This window comes from Alligator mississippiensis, chromosome 13, assembly GCF_030867095.1.
Source record: "Alligator mississippiensis isolate rAllMis1 chromosome 13, rAllMis1, whole genome shotgun sequence".
Lineage (NCBI taxonomy): Eukaryota > Metazoa > Chordata > Crocodylia > Alligatoridae > Alligator > Alligator mississippiensis.
The window spans coordinates 24,353,110-24,365,323 of record NC_081836.1 but is presented as its reverse complement, the minus strand read 5'-3'; the positions used below and the strand labels follow the sequence as shown (position 1 = coordinate 24,365,323).

The following is a 12,214-nucleotide window of genomic DNA, read 5'->3' as shown; positions in this document are numbered from 1 at the left end:
TGTATTTTACAGCACTTTAGCAAACTACAGCACTTTAAATAAACTTTTGTACACTGGTCAAATTTCTGACCAGTGGAAAAGCCACAGGAGACTGCAGGGTGCTCCCTGCCTCCTAGTCTGGAAAGTGCAGGGAGGATCAGGGTCCGCCCCCACTCCCCCATCCTCCCCTAAGACTGCACTTCAGTCATGTTTAAGAGCACTGTAAGCTGAAAACATGCATGGAGCACTTCTGTACATGCCTGAAGTCACTAAGCAATGGTTACAATGCTATAATTTGATTTCAACACCATTGGCACAGCAACCTCATCATCATTGATAGCCATTGGTCTTGGGAGACCATGGGGACTGCACCCTTGGTAGGTTACCAGATACCACCACAGCTTCTTGAGTGGCCAAGGAGTCTGAAGGCAATCAGGACTCGTAGTAGAGATGATATCTTTTATTAGACCAACAAGATTTTTGCAAAGAAATTTTTTTAATTGCAAGCTTTTGGGCACAACACACCCTTCACCAGGCATTAGAGAAAAGATTGTAAAAAGTTCTGGGTAGAAATGAAAGTTCATATTTCACAGAGGAGTCAATAGATGGAAAACTCCTCTGGGCAGGCAGCTCATAGCTGGTATGAAGCTTCTCATCTCCTGTGAGGATTGGTGATGATGCAAATGACCTTGAAACGAAGGCAGGAGCAGGATCTCAGGTTTCAGGTGGGCACAGCTGCTTCCTAAATGGGAAAATATGAAGATTTCATTTTTAAAAAGGAGTCAGCTAAAATCCAATATCTTCCATGTGGCAACTAGCCAGTAGGGCTGTGCGAAGCTTTGGGTGATGATTCAATTCAGAAATTTGGCCCAATTCGGTGGCCAAATCCAAATCGAATCAGGGGACCAATTAAAGGTCCAAATTGATTTGAAGCTCTCCGAATCTTCGGAAAAGATTTGGAGAGCTTCAGAAATTCAGGCAGTCCCCACTGGCTGCAGCAAGGAGCTGCAGCCAAACTCTGAGCTGTTAAGTAGGGGTGGGGGAGTTGGCCATGGGCGGACCCCTGTCAGCCACCATTTCCTGCCTGCTCCCCGAACCCTCCGGACCCCTGCCCACTCCTCCAGCACCCCTCCCACATGGCTGCCCTACCCACCCCAGCTCCTGGCCCTTTAAAAGAAAAACCCTGGTGCTCACCAGGTGCTGCCAGGCGGGGAGGCTATCCCCATTTCCCACCACTGCATGGGGGGCTCTGCACGAGCCCCCCTGGCATCCCCCATGCCCCCAGCGGCCCCATGGCTTCCCTGCCTGCCACAGCTCTGGCCCTTTAAGACAAAAACTCCGGGACTCACCGCTCCTGCAATGGCCTTGGGGATTTGGAGGGCGCATGCAGAGCTCCCCACATGGTGTGGTGCAGTGGGGATTGCCCCCACCAGCAGGAATAGTGAGTGCGGGGTTTGTTTTCTTTTGTCTTAAAGGGCCAGAGCTGCAGCGGGTGGGACAGCAGGGGGAGTGGAGTAGGGAGGCTCGTGTAGAGCCATGTCATGTGGGGCAGTGGGGAAATTGCCCCCTGCCTGGAAGCACCTGCTGAGTCAGGGCTTTTTCTTTTCAAAGAACCTGGAGCTGGGGCGGGCAGGGGATGGGCCTGGCCAATTTGGAGATTCGGCAGCAGCCAAATCTCCGAATCAGATTCAGCCGAATCAATCTGGGACAGTGATTCGAATCCCCCAAATCAGCCGAATCCAAATCCGAAGTGAATACTAGCCACTTCGCATAGGCCTAGTATCCAGGTTGTAGCTGTACTGGTCTAGAGGAGAAGGCAATGAGGAAAAGGCAATGAGGAGTCTGGTGCATGACAGGCAGACCCTCCAGCAAGTCACATATAAACTCAGTTGCATTTGCATTGGCATGCTAGCTACCATTTTGTTTCTCCTGCCTCTGACACCTCTTCTCTAGCTCATCATTGACCGTCTCTATCTGGAGCGATGTAGGCCCTGCTTCATAGCAGCTTTCCACTTATAGCAGTCTGAAGCAATTGATTCCCAGCATTGGCCATTGATGTGCAGCTCACAAAGGTTTTTCTTACAGACATCAACAAAATGGAGTTTGGGCCATCCAAGTTGACCTTTGCCAGTGGTCAGCTCACCATAGAGTATGCCTTTGGGTTTTTGGCCATCATTCATACAGTTCACATGTCCTAACCAACAGAGGCATCTCTGTCTCAGGAACACAAACATACTGGGTATCTTGGCCCATTCCAGAACAGTGGAGTTGGACATTGTCTCGCTATGTTATGCCCAGCTATACAGCAGAGACATCAAAGAGGGAAACTGTTCAGTTTTCTTTCTTCCTTGGCATAAGGTGTCCATGTTTTGCTGCCATACAATATAGAACTAAGTACAAAAGCACTATAGACAGAGAGAGCACTCTGTTTTTCCAAACTCTCTTTTGAAGTTTAGCCATGGCATTGCTTGCCTTTCCAATGTGAGCATCAATTTCAGCTTCCAAGCCAAGATTTGGCAAAACTGTGGGGCCCAAGCAAGTGAATTTTTCAACCACTTACAGGCTTCCATCATTTACTCTAACTTCGGGAGGGTGGTCAACTTGCTGACTGTAACAGGGAACCCTAGCCCTGTTACCAGAAGGCAGGTTGATCCCTTTAAGACCAGAACTTTCTGGGTGCAGTGTGGCCAGGTGAGGGTTAAAAGCTGAGCCTGGCCAGCTAGTCAGGTGACCGGAAGGGGGCAGGCCAGAACTATAAAAACCCTGGCCTGGGCAGCAGTAAGGGCCAGCAGCCAAAGGGGAAGGAGTGGATGTAAGAGCTCCATGGAGAGGCTTGGTGAGCAGTCCAGCTGCTGCAGGAGGGGAGCTACTGAGGATTCTCGGAGAAGCGGCAGCAACCCCAGAAGAAGGACCATAGCAGATGGTGGGGAGCAGAAGAACAAACCCCTGTGAAAATGTAAGCTGGCATGCTTTAATTATATTTTTGGTGGTGGTTATAGGCCATGGACAGACTGCTTATTATTCTTGATTGATTAACAACTGGTGGTTTAGGTGAGGCTATTGGGGAAGGAGGAGACCTCATTGGGGGCCCACTACAGCGCAGGGACCCTGGCACCAGAGAGGGTGCAGTATTCAGGGTGCACAGGCCCCAGCGCCAGAGGGTGCAGTCATAAAAGGCTAAAGTGGCTTGGTGTGCCTGGGGTGTGGCTGCATGGTTTTTTTTTTTGGACTGGGACAGTGGAGGTTCGGGGCCGCCGCCTGGCTTTGAACTTGCGACCCCCTGGCTGTGAGGCTGGTGGATGGGCCTCTGGGTCAGGGAGGCTGGGCTCTAGATTGGGGCAAAAAGGAGGGCTACAAGCCCCAAGACAAAGGAGCTAGAGCCTTGGAGTCAAACCCTATCTGGTGAGTTTAGATAGGGAGGCCTAGCTAGAGAAAGATAGGGGTCAAGGCCTGTGGTGGCAGAGAACCCCAACATACAAAATAAAATAGACAGTCTCCCCCTTACAAAAACATTGGTATAATATTTCCATCAAGATATGGCAGATGAGTAGAAAGCAGGACATGAGAAACCTTAAGGGGACTTAAAGGGCACCACACATGTAGCAGATAAAGCAAAAGATGGCGCTGGGGAGGGCAACCTGTTACACTGACCCATGACTATCGTCTTCCTTAGGTTAATGGTGAGATTGAAATCACTACAAGCATGAGAAAGGTGATCCATGAGACTTTGCAGTCCTGCTTCTAAAGGACTAACAAGTGCTGTGTCATTGGCAAGAAGCATTTCATGGACAAGAACTTCACTTTGAGATAATGGAGAAACCTTTTATCCTTGCTTGTATCAGGTCTGAACATATACACGTGAACACCACTGAATGTATATTTGAGTAGGATAGCCAAGAAAATCCCGAAAAGCATCAGAGCTAGGACACAGCTCTGGCTGACACCACTCTTGATTTCAAATTCTTCTGAATGTGACCCATCAAACTGCACCATTCCATGCATACTAACATGGAAGGATTTGATGATGCTCAGCAGCTTAGGAGGGGCAGCCAGCTTTCTTCAGGATTTGTAACAAACCATCTCTACTGACAAGATCAAAAACTATACAGAGATTTCCTTTGTTCATGCACTTTTCTTGTAGCTGCCTTAAGGAGACTATCATATCCTTCATGGATCTAGTGGATCTGAAATCACATTGAGACTCAGGGTAGACTCTGTCCACAAGGGTCTTCAGTCTTAGCAGTACAACTTTGATGAACAGCTTCCCAATGATGCAACTAAGGATATACCATGATAGTTATTGTAGTCACTCATATCATCTTTGTTTTGTACAAAGTGACTAGGAACTTCACCTTCTCTCCAACACATGCATATTAGTTCATGCAGATGGAAGGAGGAGGATGGATTTCCAGCACTTAATAACTTGATCTAGTATGCAATCTGCACCTGAGGCTTTGCCACAAGCAAGTTGACCAATGGTTTTTTCTACTTCAACTACAGTAGGTTCTTGGTCAAGCATTATCAGGGTTAAGAGGTCTTCAAGTGTGAGTGTGTAGAGAGCAGTCACAGACCACATTTGCACAAAAGTAATGTTCAGCCCATCGATCCATCTGCTTACTGCAGTTATTGATGACTTCACCTGTGGAGGATTTTAAAAGGATGATCTACCTTGGAACAGGTCTGAGAGCTTTCCTGATGCCCCTATACATTGTTCACATGCCACCTCACTCAGCAGCTTTCTGGATACCATCGCACAGTTGTAGCCAATAATCATTTGCACATCATCTTGCTGTATATTTGAACTTTTGACAGATCTCTTGAAGCACCTGCAAGTGGGAGTGGCGAGGGTCATGTTTATATTTAAAGGGAGTCGACCATTCCCAACCATGAGTAGGATTATTTCAGATGAGTTTTCATCAAACTAGTCATTTGACCTGCAATGCAAGGTACCACATGAGTCCAAGGCAGTTTGATAGATGGCTCCTTTGAGCTGAACTCATTTCTCCTCAGCAGTATTACACAGCTTAAGATATGATAGAGCCCCAGAGAGAGTTTTAATGAATTGAGATGTCTTCAATTTTCAGTCACATGGCATTTATTCATAGTAAGGAGAGTTTCTTGCTCTTGTACAGTCACTTGGCATGCAATTTGACTTTATTGCGTACCAATGAATGATTGGTATCACAGTCAGCATGATAGGGTCACGTAATTATTATATCACGGAAGTCTTGGGAATGGGTGATAATCAGGTTGAGCTGATGCCAGTGTCCACTTCCTAAGCTGTAGGAAGTAGGGGAACAAAAGGAGCTAGTCGAAAGTAAGGAAACAAAAACTTTGGACTTACTATAAAAGCTGAGGCATGTGGTACTATTCCTGACACACACAAGGTGAGCATAGACCAGAATAAAACTGAAATCCAGAAGGCAAAGAATAATTTAGCATGGCTTCATGACAGTGTTTGAGAGATTTATATGCGTTATGCAAACAGAGGTATGAAGAACAATTCTAATGATAACAATGGACAGAACCTGCCCGTCATGGCAGGAAGTTTGTAAAATGAAGTTAGAAAAGTTAATATCAGAAGCAGGAAGTTTGTGAGAGCATGTGTTAAGGAAGGACTAAGGTGTTGCAGAGCGGGTAAATGATTTCTTCCTATCAGTTATCACAGGAGATGTTTAGAAGATACCTAGTGTGGTGTTTTTAGTAGGTAACTTACTCCTGCATGAAGAAATGCTAAGTTACCACTGTTTGCTTGTCCATACTGCAGGTTAGGAGCAGACACGTTAAATGGTTCTCATTGAATAGATGATGTGTTTTAAGTTACCCTTCTTCATTTTACTTGATACAATTCATTAATCCATTCAGAAGCGTGGATGTTGGGTCTGGAACAAAGCACAGAATAGTCACAAGGGCGATGGAGCACTGTACCTGGGCTGGTGCTCCAGGAGTAGCTAGTATGCTCCCTGGAAGCCCCATGACCCTTGCCCTACTCTAGTCCTAGGGTGCCCTCCCCTTCTCACTTGCCTACCATGCCTTGATGCAACTGTTTGGTCAGAAGGATCCAGCACTGGACCTGGCTTCTGAGCTCCAGCCCTTATATGCCTAATCTGGCTTTGGTCTTTGCTCAGTCCTGGACAATACACTTGCTGAGCCTACTTAGGCTCCTGGGCCCTCATGGCCCTTGTCTCTTGTCCTTTTCATGCACAGGATCCCCCAGCCCTGCCTCTGCCCTTCCTAGATACTGGGCCTCTTGGCCCTGGCCCAGCTCTTGCCCAAGCTGGGCTTCAGTCCTCTCTCTCTCTCTCTCTCTCTCCCCTCCCCCCCTAGAATTTCATAGAATCTTAGAAAATCAAGTTTGGAAGGGACCTCAGGAGATCATCTAGTCCAAACCCTGCTCAAAGCAGGACCATCCCCAGCTAGATTATCCCAGCCAAGTCTCTTCCTAGCTGGGTCTCAAAAACCTCCAAGGATGTAGATTCCAAAACCTCTTTGGGTAGCCTGCTCCAGTATTTTAGTACCCTCCCAGTAAGAAAGTTTGTTTGTTTGTTTTGGGTTTTTTTTCCCCCTAATCTAACCTAAATTTCCTTTGCTGCAACTTAAAAGAGATTGCTCCTTGTTCTGTCATCTTCCACCGCTGAGAACAGTCCAGCTCCATCCTCTTTGGAACCCTTCTTCAGGTAGTTGAAGGCTGCTACTAAATCCCCTCTCAGTCTTCTCTTCTCTAGACTAAATAAGCCTAGTTCCCTCAGCCTCTCCTCATAAGTCATGTCCCCCAGCCCCCTAACCACTTTTGCTGCCCTCCACTGGACTCTCTCCAATTTTTCTATATCTTTTCTGTAGTCATGGGGCCCAAAACTGAACACAGTACTCCAAATATGGCCTCAACAGTGCTGAATAGATGGAAAGAATCGCTTCCCTTTATCTGTTGACAACATTCCTACCAGTGCAACCCAGTATGCCATTAGCTTTCTTGGCAACAAGGGCATACTGTTGGCTCATATTAAGCCTACTGCCCCCAGGTCCTCCTCTGCAGAGCTTTTGCCTAGCCAGTCAGTCCCAAGCCTGTACTTGTGCATGGAATTCTTCTGTCCTAAGTGCAGGATTTCACACTTGTCCTTATTCAACCTCATGAGATTTCTTTTGGCCCAATCCTCCAATTTTCTATGTTACGCTGGAGGGAAGGGTTAGGATTCAGTGTAATCTGCTACTCCCCCCAACTTGGTGTCATCTGCAAACTTGCTAAGGGTGCACTCCATCCTATCTTCTAGGTCACTGATGAAGATATTGAACCAAACCAGCCCTGGGACTATTCCCTGGGGCACTCCACTTGATAGTGGCTGCCAAGTAGACATCAAACTATTGACTACTATCTTCTGAACCCAATGTCCAGCCAGTTTTCTATTCACTTTACAGTCCATTCATCCAACCAATGCATCCTTCCTTCTCTTGCCTAAGAGAATGTTGTGGGAGACTGTATCAGAAGCCTTGCTGAAGTCAAGGTATACCTCATCCATGGGTGTACCGCATCCACGGAGCCATTCGTCATCTCATCATTAGAAGGCAATCAGGTTGGTCAAGCATGACTTGCCCATGGTGAAACCATACTACCTATTCCCAATCTTATCCTCCAAGTGCTTAGAAATGAATTACATGAGGATCTGCTCCATGATTTTTCCAGGGACTGAGGTGAGACTGATTGGTCTATAGTTCCCTAGGTCCTCTTTTTTCCCCCCCCCCCCTTAAATATGGACATTTATACATGTGCACTCGGAGTGGGTGGGGGAGCACTTTAAAATGGATCGAAGAGCCTCTCTAATTAAAGCATCCAGAGTGTCTCATGTACCAGTGTCCCTGTGCTGAAAAATGGCAGCTGGGGCACTTTAACTAAAGCTTGAACAGTAATTACCATGCTCCAACAGACTTGATAATTGAGTCTGCTCTGAAGCACTATAATTACAGTGCATTTGAGCAGCATCACTAAATGCATGAGTTTTAAAAAATAATGGCCAGTGGGTCTACAATCGCATCATCCAACTCACTCAGCACCTTTGGGTGCATTCCATCTGGCCCCATGGACTTGTGCATGTCCAGCTTTTCTAAATAATTCCTAACCTGTTTTTATGCCACAGTTGGCCACTCAACTCCTCTCCAAACTGCTGCCAAGTACAATAGTCTGGGAGCTGACCTTGCCTGTGAAGACGGAGGCAAAAAAGGCATTGCGCACTTCAGCCTTTTCTGCATCCTCTGTCACAAGGTTACCTCCCCCATTCAGTAAGGGACCCACACTTTCACTGATCTTCCTCTTGTTACTGATATACTTGTAGAAACCCTTCTTGTTACCTTTCACATCCCTTGCTAGTTGCAACTCCAATTATGCTTTTGCCTTCCTGACTTCATCCCTGCATGCCTAAGCAATACAATTATACTCCTCCCTATTTGTTTGTCCAACTTTCCACTTCTTACAAGCTTCCTTTTTGTGATTTAGCTTACTGAAGAGTTCCTTGGTAAGCCACACTGATCTTCTGCCATATTTACTAGTCTTCATGCACATTGGGATAGTTTGTTCCTGCACTCTCAGTAAGGTTTCTTTAAATTACAACCAGCTCGCCTGGACTTGTCTCCCCCTCAGAGTGGCCTCTTGAGGAATTCTGCCCATCAGTTCCCTGAGTGAGTTTAAAAAAAATAAAAATCGGACTTTAAGTCCAGAGTCCTTACTTGGCTGCTCTCCATCCTTCCTCCCTTCAGGATCCTGAACTCAATCATCTCGTGGTCACTGCTGCCCAAGCTGCCATCCACTACTACATTCCTCACCGATTCTTCCCTGTTTGTGAGCAGCCGTCCAAGAAGAGCATGGCCCCTAGTTGGCTGCTCCAGCACTTGTACCAGGAAGTTGTCCCCAATGCTCTCCAAAAACTTCCTGGATTGTCTGCACACTGCTGTATCACCTTCCCAGCAGATGTCAGGGTGATTGAAATCCCCCATGAGAACCAGGGCCTGTGATAGGGAAACTTCCACAGGCTGTTTGAAGAAAGCTTGATCCACCACATCCTCCTCGTCTGATGGTCTATGGCATCACCCTTGTTGTCCTCCCCTCTGACCCTAACCCAGAGACACTCAACAGGCCTATCTCCAGTTTCATACTAGAGCTCTGAGCAATCGTACATCTCTTTTACATAAAGTGTAACTCCTCCTCCTCCCCTGCCTGTCCTTCCTGAACAGCTTATATCCATCCATGACAGTGCTCCAGTCATGCAAGCTATCCCACAAAGTCTATGTTATTTCAATCCTGTCAGTTTCTTGACTGTATTAGGACTTGCAATTCCTTCTGCTCATTTCTCAGGCTCTGTGCATTCATGTACAGGCACCTAGGGTAAATAGCTGATTGCCCCAATTTCTCAGGAAGAATGAGACTGCCCATTACTGCTTGTGCTTCCTCCAGGTCACCCACTTCCCCACTTACCTCAGGGCTTCAGTCTCAATCTCCCAGTGAACCTAGTTTAAAGCCCTCCTTACTAAGTTAGCAAGCCTGTCTGTGAAGATGCTCTTCCCTCTCTTTGTCAGGTGGATTCTATTTCTTCCCAGCAATCCTTCTTGGAACATCATCCCATGGTCAAAGAAGCCAAAGCCCTGCTGGTGACACCATCTATACAACCATGCATTGATCTACAGGATGTGTCTGCTCCTGCCCAAGTCCTTTCCCTTGACCAAAAGGATAGAGGAGAATACCACCTGAGCCTGTTCTCCTCACCCTTGCACCCAGAGCCCTGTGGCCACTTTTGATCTGCTCAGGATCTCCCCTGGAAGTATCATTGATGCCCACACGAATGAGCAGCATGGGGTAGTAGTCAGAAGGCCAGATGACTCTCGGTAATCCCTCCATGACATCTCGCATCCAGGCTCTGGGCAAGCAGCAGACTGCCCAAGACAAAAGTTCAGGCTGGCAGACAGATGCTTCTGCCCCCCACAGAAGGGAATCTCCAACCACCACCATCTGTCACTTCTTCTTCTTGATGGTGGTGGTGGTGGTGGTGGTCTCAATCCTTCCCACCTTGGCCCGACTTCCTCCACTAGTGGAAAGTGCTCCTCCCCCTCTGTTGCTAGGGCTCCATATCTCTTCTCCATACAAACTGCTGCAGGTGGAGATGAAGATTTCTGCTTCCTGCCAGATGTCACAAGCTTCCACCTTACTTGGAGTCCATGTCCTCTCCCTTCTCTAGCTCTGCCTCTGGCATTTTTTCCTTCTCAGTCTCAGAGGTCTCCTTCAGCACCTCATGATGGAGGATGCTTCAAAGCCTCACCACCTCCTCCTGTAGCTCTCTTGCCTGCTCCCTGAGGGACACCACCAGGAGGCACCATTCACATCACAGCCACTCCCCCACCTGGCTATCACCAGAAGAAACCTGCAAGCTACAGCCTCCACAACACCAAACCTGGACCTGGGTGGAAGCCTCAATGGTGAGTGGTCCTGCCTGGACAGACACCTCACAGGTGCGAGGAGAAGCAGTGGCTCTGGCACCGGGACATCCTCCAGCCATTTCTATGGGTCTCTTAATCTGCCTCCTCCCTCTTACTGACCTTCTTCCAAGCACACCTTCCCTAGAGAACTTGCCTGAAAGCTGGCTTATTTACTGTTCCTTGGTCTCACAAGGTTCCTCTTTCCCTACTTCCTCCCATCAAGCTTAAAAGCTCCCCCTCAAAGGGGGGGGGCAAAACTGCTGCCCCTCTTTGTATACTCCCAGCTGGTCACTCAGGGAGTCTCCTTTTATACCCTGCTGGGCCTAGACTGGCTCTACTCCCTCATACCAGAAGGTGAGTTGGTCCCTTTAAGACCAGAACTTTCCAGGCACAGCCTGTTGGCAGGGTAAGGGTTAAAAGCTGAGCCTAGCCAGCTAGTCAGGTGACCAGAAGGGGGCAGGCCAGAACTATAAAAACCCTGGACAAGTTATCCCCACTCCTTGATATGTGTCCTGCCCCCTGGTCGCCATCTTGGGACCAGAAGTCCTGCCCCAACCCCTGGCCTTTACCGCCAGAAATCCCTCCCCTTGGGGTTTGTGAGGCAGGGGATGTATAGATGTATATGTGGGTAGATACAGGAGTTATGGGTGTGTGTGTGTGGTGGGGGGGGTTGTGAGGTGTATGGTGGGGGAGTGGCGAGCGAGGTGTGTGGGTGTGGGGTGTGCATAGGAGGGTGTGGGGGTGTGTGTATGGTGGGGTGTGTGGATGTGTATGGTCGGGTGTACATATACCACCCCCCTTGCCACAGACATGCCCCCTCTCATACATAGATTCATAGATTGTAAGGGGCTGGAAGGGACCTTGCAAGATCATCAGGTCCAGCCCCCCTGCACTAGACAGGGAAGACAACTGGATTCAGGTGACCCCAGCAAGCTGACCATCCAGTCTCCTCTTGAAGATTTCCAGGGTAGGTGATTGTACCACCTGTGGAAGGAGTTTATTCCACAGTCTGGATGGCCCTAACTGTGAAGAAGTTTTTCCTAGTATTAAGCCTGAAAAGGTATTCCAGGAGTCTGTAGCCATTACTCCTGGTTTTCCCCAAGGGTGCCCTGGTGAACATTTGTTCACTAAGCCCTTGATGTATTCTCCTGATAGAGTGCTAAGCTGCTATGAAGTCCCCCCTCCAGGCTTCTCTTTTTTAAGCTGAAGAGACCCAAGTCCCTCAGCCTTTCCTAGTATGGCTTGCCTTGTAAGTCTCTGATCATATGGGTAGCTCTTCTCTGGACCCTCTCAAGCTTTTCCACATACCACCACCACCACCACCACCACCACCACCACCCCCCCCCCCCCCCAATTTTACACAGCCCCTGCTGCCAGCAGCAGCAGCAGGCAGTGTGCCCTTGGGACGCTCACAGCACGTGGCAAGTGGAAACCTCTGAGGAGTGCATGGTCCAGGTGAGCCCTAGGACTGCATTTGGCTGGGCCACTGGCTCCATCATGCATGGCTTACACTCAGTTCCTGAGTTCTCTGCCCAAGCCCCATGCTGACATGGGAAGCCCTGTGCAATGATGCTGCTGGTGCAGGTCATGAGGCTCAGCTGGGGTGGCAGAGAGAGGAGGAGCTGGCCCAGCTCCATAGCATGGAGCTCCCCACCATTCCCCATGCCCTGCAGATGGCAATGAGCAGGTTTGGGCTGCCAGCTCCATTGCACAGGTCTCCCCCTGGAGGCACACAACTTGGATAGAGAACCCAGAAACTGCATGCGAGTGCCAGGGAGCC

At 48.5% G+C, this 12,214-nt stretch overlaps 1 long non-coding RNA gene across 1 annotated transcript; it reads right to left on the bottom strand.

Moving 5' to 3' along the window:
* Window positions 1-454: 454 nt before the first annotated feature.
* Window positions 455-8,913, bottom strand: LOC109284500 (uncharacterized). The gene is made up of 3 exons (XR_002091978.2): window positions 8,695-8,913; window positions 5,696-5,861; window positions 455-721 (listed from the first exon to the last, which is right to left on the bottom strand). It is a non-coding gene; the product is annotated as an uncharacterized LOC109284500 (long non-coding RNA).
* Window positions 8,914-12,214: the final 3,301 nt, after the last annotated feature.